This window comes from Maniola jurtina, chromosome 9, assembly GCF_905333055.1.
Source record: "Maniola jurtina chromosome 9, ilManJurt1.1, whole genome shotgun sequence".
In the NCBI taxonomy this organism is placed as follows: Eukaryota; Metazoa; Arthropoda; class Insecta; order Lepidoptera; family Nymphalidae; genus Maniola; species Maniola jurtina.
In genome coordinates, this window is record NC_060037.1 from 753,899 (window position 1) to 765,697 (window position 11,799).

General features: G+C 44.5%; 1 non-coding gene across 1 annotated transcript; it reads right to left on the minus strand.

Moving 5' to 3' along the window:
• Positions 1 to 9,679: 9,679 nt before the first annotated feature.
• LOC123868590 lies at positions 9,680 to 11,582 on the minus strand. The gene has a single exon (XR_006796670.1). It is a non-coding gene; the product is annotated as a small subunit ribosomal RNA (ribosomal RNA).
• Between the last annotated feature and the right edge of the window lie 217 nt (positions 11,583 to 11,799).

Genomic DNA, 11,799 nt, shown 5'->3' on the forward strand with positions numbered 1-11,799 from the left:
AAATAACAAATCACTCTACTTACAAGCTCTGATTCTACAAACCCTATATCTTGGTAAAAAAAGTACGGTTTGGCCGTTTAATAACTTTTAACGTTTAATATGTTATGTCATGTAATAGTTTTACGAACATTAAACGGCCAAGCCGTACTTTTTTTACCAAGATATAGGGTTTGTAGAATCAGAGCTTGTAAGTAGAGTGATTTGTTATTTATTGTTATAAATGTGATATAGTCAAGAACATTTAAGAGCTATATTACTTTGGACTTGGGATAGGTCCCATGGCCAGCACAAATCTAAGATCAGCTAGGGGCTTGGCTCTACTAGAGATCTCATAACTTTTTAACAGTGAAAACATTATGAACTTGTGAGTCTTGGCTAACTTTTTACATGAAATGTTTTTGGTGGGATTTCATTTCTTTTTGGCAGGTGCCCTAAATTTTTTTTGGATCTATTTCTTGTAGGTACATCATTTTCATGGCCCACTCTCTATCGTTACCTCTTTTTTTAACCCCCGACCCAAAAAGAGGGGTGTTATAAGTTTGACGTGTGTATCTGTGTATCTGTGTATCTGTGTATCTGTGTATCTGTGTATCTGTGTATCTGTGTATCTGTGTATCTGTGTATCTGTCTGTGGCATCGTAGCGCCTAAACGAATGAACCGATTTTAATTTAGTTTTTTTTGTTTGAAAGGTGGCTTGATCGAGAGTGTTCTTAGCTATAATCTAAAAAACTTGGTTCAGCCGTTTAAGAGTTATCAGCTCTTTTCTAGTTTTCTTGTAGAAAAGAAGGTTAGATAACCGTTAGGTTCATAATATTATGTCAATAGACAAATGTCAAGCTGTCAAGATGGACGTTGCCTAAATACATAATTATTTATTTGAAAATGATGTTTTGGAAAACTCAGATACTTTGGATCGTCGGGGGTGTTATAAATTTTTAATTTACACTTGTTAAAAGCTTTTATTCAACTTGCAATGTACTCGTATGTAAGTATATTTGTTCGGGTGGAATCTTGCAACTCAATTTTGAAGCAGATATACCAAATTTCAGTCTTTTAGGACTTCAGGAAACACAGATACTTGGTACGTTTGATAAATCTGCCACGGACATCTTATCATGTAAACTTTAGTATTCGAGCAACAGATTTTACAGATATGCATCTCATATACGAGGGGATGAAGGGGGACCCGATTTCTTAATTTATCTGTTGTTCATAATTCTTGAAATTTGTACTTAATGCCAAATTTCAGTCTTCTAGGACTTCGGGAAGTACCCTAGAATTACAGACTAGAAGTTTTGACTGTCAATAAATCTGAAACTATAAAAGTTAGACAATTGATACTCAATGCGTTTAATCAATTTGCCAAGGACATCTTATCCTGAAAATATCAGCATTCTAGCGACAGAATTTACAGATTTGCTTTTCTCATAAGAGGCGTAGAGGGGGGAAAATTCCAATTTCTCAATTTTTCTGTAGTTTGTATGCAATTTCTAGTCTACACACCAAATTTCAGCCTTCTAGGACTTCGGGAATTACCCTAGAATTACAGACTAGAAGTTTTGAATGTCAATAAATCTGAAACTATAAAAGCTAGACAATTGATACTCGATGCGTTTAATCAATCTGCCAAAGACATCTTCTCCTGAAAATATCAGCATTCTAGCGACAGAATTTACAGATTTGCTTTACTCATAAGAGGCGTAGAGGGGGGGCATTGCCAATTTCTTAATTTTTCTGTAGTTTGTATGCAATTTCTAGTCTACACACCAAATTTCAGCCTTCTAGGACTTCGGGAAGTACCCTAGAATTACAGACTAGAAGTTTTGACTGTCAATAAATCTGAAACTATAAAAGCTAGACAATTGATACTCAATGCGTTTAATCAATTTGCCAAGGACATCTTATCCTGAAAATATCAGCATTCTACCGACAGAATTTACAGATTTGCTTTTCCCATAAGAGTCGTAGAGGAGGGGCATTGCCAATTTCTTAATTTTCCTGTAGTTTGTATGCAATTTCTAGTCTACATACCAAATTTCAGCCTTCTAGGACTTCGGGAAGTACCCTAGAATTACAGACTAGAAGTTTTGACTGTCAATAAATCTGAAACTATAAAAGCTAGACAATTGATACTCAATGAGTTTAATCAATTTGCCAAGGACATCTTATCCTGAAAATATCAGCATTCTAGCGACAGAATTTACAGATTTGCTTTACTCATAAGAGTCGTAGAGGGGGGGCATTGCCAATTTCTTAATTTTCCTGTAGTTTGTATGCAATTTCTAGTCTACATACCAACTTTCAGCCTTCTAGGACTTCGGGAAGTACCCTAGAATTACAGACTAGAAGTTTTGACTGTCAATAAATCTGAAACTATAAAAGCTAGACAATTGATACTCAATGAGTTTAATCAATTTGCCAAGGACATCTTATCCTGAAAATATCAGCATTCTAGCGACAGAATTTACAGATTTGCTTTACTCATAAGAGTCGTAGAGGGGGGGCATTGCCAATTTCTTAATTTTCCTGTAGTTTGTATGCAATTTCTAGTCTACATACCAAATTTCAGCCTTCTAGGACTTCGGGAAGTACCCTAGAATTACAGACTAGAAGTTTTGACTGTCAATAAATCTGAAACTATAAAAGCTAGACAATTGATACTCAATGAGTTTAATCAATTTGCCAAGGACGTCTTATCCTGAAAATATCAGAATTCTAACGACAGAATTTACAGATTTGCTTTACTCATAAGAGGCGTAGAGGGGGGGCATTGCCAATTTCTTAATTTTCCTGTAGTACATAAGAATAGAACTAAGCTTTTTGTTCCTAGTTTATAAGGTATAGAACCACCTGCGAGTGGAAGTAAGTAAAAAAAAAATGTAAATTATTTACGTTACATTTTTCTTTTTTTCTCCTGCCCCGGTGGTGTGGTGTAAGATAGTCTACGAGTAAACCTTAAACTAAGCAGACGTGTTTCCTTGCAATACTCCCCGCACACCCCCGCACACACCTCACCACTTTTTCTTTGTGATTTCACTGTGTCTCGTCTATTTAAAGAATGATCTAGTTATTAGTGCTTAGTTTTAAGTCCTAGACTAGTTACATAACCTCAAAGTAGCGTGCACGTGGTGGCACGTGGTTTGAGGTTATCTTGTGCATTGACACTTTGTGCGTGCGCATGCGCCGATACAACGCCGTCTAGCGGAGTACCCCAGGCAGGACTGCTATGGCATAGACTTTGACATAAACATTGACGTTGACATTGGCTTCCGTCACTGTCAACGTCACGTGACAGCTGTCACCTGTCAGCTGTCACTTGTCACATTTTATTTCTTTCGTGACTACCCACATCTGTCACTTTTATTTTTATTTAATGTCTACATCGTTTTTTGAAATTATCGTTCTACCCTCATTAATCATTTTGTCGACATACCCGCATGATGTCGGACGACGAAGAGTCTGCAGCTTCGCCCTTTGCCCCGCGGTCTTCGCTAGTGCGAACGCCGCCATCGGGCCTGACGCCGTCCCATGCGAGGCTGCCTCGTGACTACGAGGAGGACCTCTTGTTGACGCCGCCGGTGCCTGCTAGGCAGCAACAAGATGATCAGCATCGAGCTAGTGTTGGACCTTCGGCAGCCCATAAGCGCAGACTTACATCACCGGAGGAGCGGCGCCCTGTGGAGGTGGTACGCATGTGTCGGCCCATCTCGTCGCCGCCTGCCCCGCCTGCCGCAGCCGCAGCCGCTGCCGCTCCTCGTGGACCCCCACCACCGGCACCGAGGATACCGCAGACAAGCAGCCGCCCCGATACTCCCGACGCATCGCATGACGCACATCAAGCGGACTCACTATCAGGAGCTTCCAAGACAGAGCTGCTTGACCGGGTGCACCAGGATCTGGAGGTTGTTATGACAGCCGTGACAGCGCCCCCGTCGCGACTGAATAAGGATGCCACGAACGCCATCTCGGCGGGTTGCCGGGACATCCTGGCAGTGGTTGCAGCCCTCACGCTGAGACTCAGTGAGTCGAAAATCGAACTCAGTGAAGCCAATCTGCGAGCTGCAAAACTGGAGCAGGAAGTCTTACGTGCAAGAACGTCGCAGCCACGATTGGCTGAGCCCGCTCCCCCCTCTGGATCAGCGACGATTAGTTATGCATCGGCGCTTCGTACATCGAGGAAGGCGGATCCTATCCCGATTCCGGCAGCGCAGGGCCCTGTACTCGCATTTTACCCTGCACCTGAGCACGCTGCCGCTTTCAAATCGGCTGAGGACACGAAGGCGGAACTGAAGAAAACAATCAAGCCAGCAGAAATTATGGTGCAGGTAGATCGCGTGCGGAAGGTGGGCAACGCCGGAGTCGTGGTCCAGACCACATCAAAGGAGTCAGCGGAAAGACTGAGGAGTGCCGCACCTGCAACCCTCCGCGTCACGGAGCCCAAACGGAGGGCTCCACTCGTAAGCCTGCGACACGTTGACGGCGAAGGAGACATGGATCAGATCTACTTAGCCCTGCAGGACCAAAACTTTAGAGGATCGGAGTGGACCCTGGAACGCCTGCGCAGCCAGAGCAAGCTGGCCTTCAAGAAGAGGGGGAGGGGAACCACCACCGTAGTCCTGGAATGCTCCCCCGCGCTGCGTGAGGCCCTGCTGGCGAAAGAGAAGGTCTACATCGGCTGGCAGGTGATTGAAGTTGTGGACTTCCTGTCTGTAACCTGCTGCAGGAAATGTAACATGTATGGGCACCCGGAGAAATACTGCAGAGCCTTGGAGGTGTTCTGCGGGAGGTGCGGCGCCTCTGGTCATCGACGGGAGGACTGTTCCGCTGCTGTGGAGTGCTGCGCCACGTGCAAGCGTTTCAACAAGGCGGACGCCATGACCCACACCACCGCTGCCGCCGCCTGCCCAGCCCGCCAGTACGCAGAGGCACGCTCCGTCTCCAATACGAACTATGGCCAGTAGACCCCTACGAATTGGACAGTTAAACCTCGGCGGGTCGGCGCTGGCCACCAGGGAGCTGCCCGCGCTGGCCAAGGAGCTGCGTCTCGATTGTGTTCTTTTGCAAGAACACTACTCGCAGGCGCAGCAGGAGGGGCCAGTCTTCTTGGAGTTTGGCGCCTCTCCGAAGGCGGCGGTGTACATGGTCCGACAAGACCTGCGGGTGGTGGCGCTTCACCATCTTTCCACGGCGCACTGTGCGACCGTCTGCGTGAGTGCTGGGAGGGGGAAGGACCTCTATCTCGTGTCCGCCTACTTCCAGTACTCCGAGGACGTCGAGCCGCACCTCTTGCAGCTGGAACGGGTTCACGAGAGTCTTCGGGGCAAAAAGGTGATCATTGGAGCAGACTGCAATGCCCACTCACCCATGTGGCACAGCGAGCCCCGCCACTACACCGGACGTGGGGCTGTAGTGGAGCGCCGACGGCAACACGTGGAAGACTTTATTACTGGCAGAGATCTTGTCCTCCACAACCAGGAGGGCCAGCCGAGCACCTTCTCTGGCCCAAACGGGTAATCTAATATTGACATCACGCTGGGGACAAGGAGTGCTGCCGTCTCGAACTGGATCGTCCATGATGGACTTAGCTCTAGTGACCACCGGCTCATCACCTTCTCCGTTGGTGGCGGCCAGACCACTGGGTGCGCCGAGTCTGAAGGAGGGGAGCCGCCCAGGTTTCGGGGGACCGGTGTGGATTGGGCCCGTTTTCGCAGCACCGTCAGCGAACGGATGGGGAACCTGGACGAGAGGAAGCCGGTGTCTGTGCTCGCTAGGGACTTCACTGATGGCTGGATGCCATGCGCAAGAAGAAGAAAGCTGCCGCCTCTGTGACGAGCGGACGTGTCATTGCAGAGCTCCGTCGGGAAAATTATTTTCTCCCGTTTTTCGAGCTTCCCGTGAATTTTTAACCGACCTCCAAAAAAGGAGGAGGTTCTCAATTCGTCAGAATCTTTTTTTTTTATAGGGCATAGCATATTATAGTACAGTGGGGCCACTAAAAATTGGGAAATAAAAAATTTTCAAAAGAAAAATAAAACCGACTTCAAAAACCAAAAACACAGGTAGAAAATAATTTTTGTTTAACTACACATGTAATGTACCTAGGTATGAAGTTGGGCGAGCTTCACTCTTGGATTTCTAATTTTGTTTTAATATGCTACATTCAATGCCCCAAAAACCACAGTCGGTTATACAGTAAATAAATAACTAATTTGCATGACCCATACCTACCCACTATTTTTTTTTTTTTTTGGGAAAAGGGCATTCAAATTTTTTGGGCAGCCGTGTAGAAAAGACCCTGCGTCGCAGCTCCACTTCACTCTGCAGGTATGCGTAACTCCTTAGATTTAACTTAGGAGATAGTGCAGTCAAATCTATACTAATAAATAAAATTGGATTGTCTGTCTGTAATTTCGAAATAACTACCTCATATTAAGCTCATATGGTTATTTGAACGATACCATAACTGAATCACACGTTTTTAAAATTTTTGTCTGTCTGTCTGTCTGTCTGTCTGTCTGTCTGTCTGTTTGAAAAGGCTAATCTTTGGAACGGCTGAACCGATTTTGACGGGACTTTCACAGGCAAGTAGAGGATTGACCAGGGCGTAAAATAGGCTACTTTTTTAACCGACTTTCAAAAAGGGAGTTGTGTTTTTCTACCTATGTACACCGAAATCTCCGAGATTTCTGAACCGATTTGCGTCATTTCTTTTTTAATCGATAGAGGAACTTTGCGACATTGTTTCATAAAAAATTTGGAGTCCAACTCCTCAATCCTGATGCTGCAGGGGATCTGACCAATCCACGCGGGCGAAGCTGCGGGCATCAGCTAGTGGGCAATAAAATCGACTGGGTTAATATTTTTCCAAGTTAATACCCATACTAGTCTTAAAATATGCCTTTTTCTGGATTAATTTTTAACCCCCGACCCAAAAAGAGGGGTGTTATAAGTTTGACGTGTGTATCTATGTATCTGTGTGTCTGTGTATCTGTGTATCTGTCTGTGGCATCGTAGCGCCTAAACGAATGAACCGATTTTAATTTACTTTTTTTTGTTTGAAAGGTGGCTTGATCGAGAGTGTTCTTAGCTATAATCCAAAAAAATTGGTTCAGCCGTTTAAAAGTTATCAGCTATTTTCTAGTTTTCTTGTAGAAAAGAAGGTTAGATAACCCTTAGGTTCATAATATTCAAGTGTCAATTGACAAATGTCAAGCTGTCAAGATGGACGTTGCCTAGATATACATAATTATTTATTTGTTCCTTCCCCAGCCGTGTTCTGAGGGACCGCAGGTCATAACGAAAACCACTGTTTGTTCTAAAAAGGCCAGGCCGGTTTATTGAACCCAAGGACGAACACACTTGATCAATATTTTACATGAGTATATATTCCTTACATAATCGACCAAGACCGCGACATATTGGTCGTACAGCGCCATCTATTATCTGGCTTGGTAAACAGTAGAATTGGTCTTGAACATACCGCCCGCCAAAGACATTTAGTGGGAAATGTCCTTAATTAAATGTGTTAATATTATGTACTCGTAAATATGACTATGTTCTTGGTGGGTGGTCTTACATGGTTTGAAACTTGTGCTAAATGAACTATAAATGAACTAGGTTGAACTTTGAGATTACATAATGTTAAATGCACTAGTCTTAAATTTTTGAACTAAATTAAACAATTATAAATGAACTAAATTTCGCTTTTAACCCATGCAATGGTTTGCTCTTACATGAAATAAATTTACAAATTTGATCTTATGAACTATAGGTATTATCAAACTTGAGCTATACATAAACTTAAACTATAACAATTTTTTATTATCTAACTAACCTATACATAGGTACGGTGTTGATCTAGTAACAGTTTGACCTCAACGATGACTAATCGCATTTTGAATGAATTGCCACCTTTTCAGTATACTTACATTGGACTCAAAATAGTTAAGTATTATTAACCTTTGGTACAGCTATCAGTGGCCCTACGGATCTTACAATTACCGGTGTAAACGGCAGAGAGTCACTGAGATCTGAACTATCTCCAGATATGGGCTGTTTTAATGTATATTTTAAATTGTAAGCAACTTTTGTCCTCCTAAGTACTTGAAATATTGTTCTTCAATTCTTCGGTTCGTACTTTCTTCTTCAGTAAATATTTTAAACTAAATGAGAGTTTGATCTCCTTCCGAATGAACTTTTAATTCTGTCGGCAACTGGATACCTAATGTGGATTTTGTGATCTGCACTGTGTACTTATTTAAATGAATCACCGAACTTGTGAAATTTAATACTAGCTTCTGATATGTGCTTCACCATCGTGGGACTTGTACTGTAGTAAGTTGTTCTACTTCTTCAAAGTAAGTATTTTTTTTATTTTCTTTAGAATCATGCTAAAATTGTCTTTTGCTATTTGCTATACTGAATATACTTTTTTTTTTTTTTGAATAAATATTTTTTCTGCTTTTATACTTTGTGCTATCCACCTTGTGGCTCAAATTATTATGTGTACTAATTGATAATATTGATCTTTTTGTTTCAGGTCCAGACGTTGGCTTCAGTATTCACCGAGCATCTAGATTGATCTTCGCTTCGGATAAAGGTAAGTTCTAAATCCTATGATACTCTTTTTCCATTTTTATTTTTCCCTTGATCTTTAGTTTGTCCTTAATAATTTTTGTTGTTCTTTTGCTCTAGTTGTTCTTTTTGTTCTAGTTGTCCTTTTTTTTTGTTCTAATATTGATTTTTGTTCTTCATGTCCCTTTTGATCTTGAGGCTAATTTTGCTCTGTTTGTTCTTTTCCATTGTGTTCTGTTTGTGCTTACCCTTGCTTAAGGTGTCTTGCTGTTGCTTGTCATTTTCGTGTGTGTATTTTTGTATGTTCTCTTGATCTATTCTTTTGTATGCTTGTGAATATATCTACTTTATTGTTATTCCATTTTTCAGCTTGCTCTTTTAAAGTTGTCTTATCGTTTCTCACGAATGCATGATGTGGTAAGTAGACAGATTCATTATTTTCTCTGTCGTTTATGTTTACAGATTTTATATGTCCTAATTGTGAATTTCTGTTGTGTTCTATTTGTTTCAGATCTAAATTCTTCGATAGTCTTTTGTGTGATAGTTGAGTTTTGGTTACGTTCAGGTGTCGTGTCCGATTGCGACCTTCATCTGTTCTATTTGGTGTACTTGATTTGAACGTCGCGTCGGCACGCGCCTGGGGCGCGCGCGAACGACGCCGTCGCGCGAGTCCGGACGTCGAGTCCGCCTACTGTTCGAATGAAATTAATCAATCAATCTTTTCATTGACGTGTAACGATTTGGAGCGGACGTCTTCCCCCTCGCGCGTCCGATTTCCGTCCGCCGTGGAGGCCCCCCCCGCTCGTGTGTTACGCGCCGCACGTGACGCGTACGATCTACCGATTTGCCGTAAACGGAAGGGTCGGTCGATCGAGCCGGTCGTTAGTGCGACACCGCACGAGGGGGGTTCCATCCGTCCTTCTCTGTGCGTGTGCACATTGCGCGCACACGCACACGAGGGGACACGATGGACGGCACCACGGTTTTTACACGGAGATGGACTGCGAGAGGAACCGTAGGCGCTCGAACGACACGAAAATTCTATTTTTAAACGGACTATGTACGCGCGCGCGATGTACGTGTGCGTTTAGTGTACGTGTACGTTAATGATCCTTCCGCAGGTTCCCCTACGGAAACCTTGTTACGACTTTTACTTCCTCTAAATGATCAAGTTTGGTCAACTTCCCAGCAACGCCGACGGCCGTGAAGCCACCGCGTGTCGGTCCGAAGACCTCACTAAATCATTCAATCGGTAGTAGCGACGGGCGGTGTGTACAAAGGGCAGGGACGTAATCAACGCGAGCTTATGACTCGCGCTTACTAGGAATTCCTCGTTTATGGGGGATAATTGCAAACCCCAATCCCCAGCACGAAGGAGTTTCAACGGGTTGCCCGGGCCTCTAGGCCAGGGAGAACATGCTGATTCCTTCAGTGTAGCGCGCGTGCGGCCCAGGACATCTAAGGGCATCACAGACCTGTTATTGCTCAATCTCGTGCGCCTCGAAGACGCCGGTCCCTCTAAGAAGAATTTTAATACGCCGCCAGTGAGTTGCTCGACCGAAATCGTGCACACCTAAATGACGACGCCTATTTAGCAGGCTAGAGTCTCGTTCGTTACCGGAATTAACCAGACAAATCGCTCCACCAACTAAGAACGGCCATGCACCACCACCCACCGAATCAAGAAAGAGCTGTTAATCTGTCAATCCTTCCGGTGTCCGGGCCTGGTGAGATTTCCCGTGTTGAGTCAAATTAAGCCGCAGGCTCCACTCCTGGTGGTGCCCTTCCGTCAATTCCTTTAAGTTTCAGCTTTGCAACCATACTCCCCCCGGAGTCCAAAATCTTTGGTTTCCCGGAAGCTGCCCGCCGAGCCATTGTAGTAACGTCGGCGGATCGCTAGATGACATATTTACGGTTAGAACTAGGGCGGTATCTAATCGCCTTCGAACCTCTAACTTTCGTTCTTGATTGATGAAAACACCTTTGGCAAATGCTTTCGCTGATGTTCGTCTTGCGACGATCCAAGAATTTCACCTCTAACGTCGCAATACGAATGCCCCCAGTTATCCCTATTAATCATTACCTCGGAGTTCTGAAAACCAACAAAATAGAACCGAGATCATATTCTATTATTCCATGCACGAAATATTCAAGCGGCATTTTGAGCCCGCTTTGAGCACTCTAATTTGTTCAAAGTAAAATTGTCGGCCCACCTCGACACTCAATAAAGAGCACCGCGATAGGATTTTGATATTGAACCGGCGTGTTACCGCCGGCTCACCGACGATATGCTCCGCAAACGTGTCAGTATCACCGCGGATGCGGTGCACCGACAGCGCGGCGCACAAATGCAACTACGAGCTTTTTAACCGCAACAATTTTAGTATACGCTATTGGAGCTGGAATTACCGCGGCTGCTGGCACCAGACTTGCCCTCCAATTGTTCCTCGTTAAAATATTTAAAGTGTACTCATTCCGATTACGAGGCCTCGTAAGAGTCCCGTATCGTTATTTTTCGTCACTACCTCCCCGTGCCGGGAGTGGGTAATTTGCGCGCCTGCTGCCTTCCTTGGATGTGGTAGCCGTTTCTCAGGCTCCCTCTCCGGAATCGAACCCTGATTCCCCGTTACCCGTGACAACCATGGTAGTCGCAGAAACTACCATCGAAAGTTGATAAGGCAGACATTTGAAAGATGCGTCGCCGGTACTGGACCGTGCGATCGGCAAAAGTTATCCAGATTCATCAAAAGTAACGACTTCGGACGCGAGGCCCTCCGTCGATTGGTTTTGATCTAATAAAAGCACTCGTCCCATCACTGGTCGGAGTTCTGATTGCATGTATTAGCTCTAGAATTACCACAGTTATCCAAGTAACTGAGTAAGATCTAAGGAACCAAAACTGATATATTGAGCCATTCGCGGTATCGCCTTAATACGGCTTGCACTGAGACATGCATGGCTTAATCTTTGAGACAAGCATATAACTACTGGCAGGATCAACCAGGGAGCTACTCAGAGTACTATACTCCGGCGGGCGTCGCGCGTTGCGCGTTGCGTGTGCGCGCGCGCACTCGCACGCGAGCTCACGACGACGACGCACGACGCACGACGGAGATCGAAGCGACTCGCGTGCGCTCCAATGACGGAAGCGACGCGGTGCCCGAGAGACATATAAGTAGTATAGTAGGAGAAGACAATATTCGGCTCCGGCGGAGAGGCGAAGC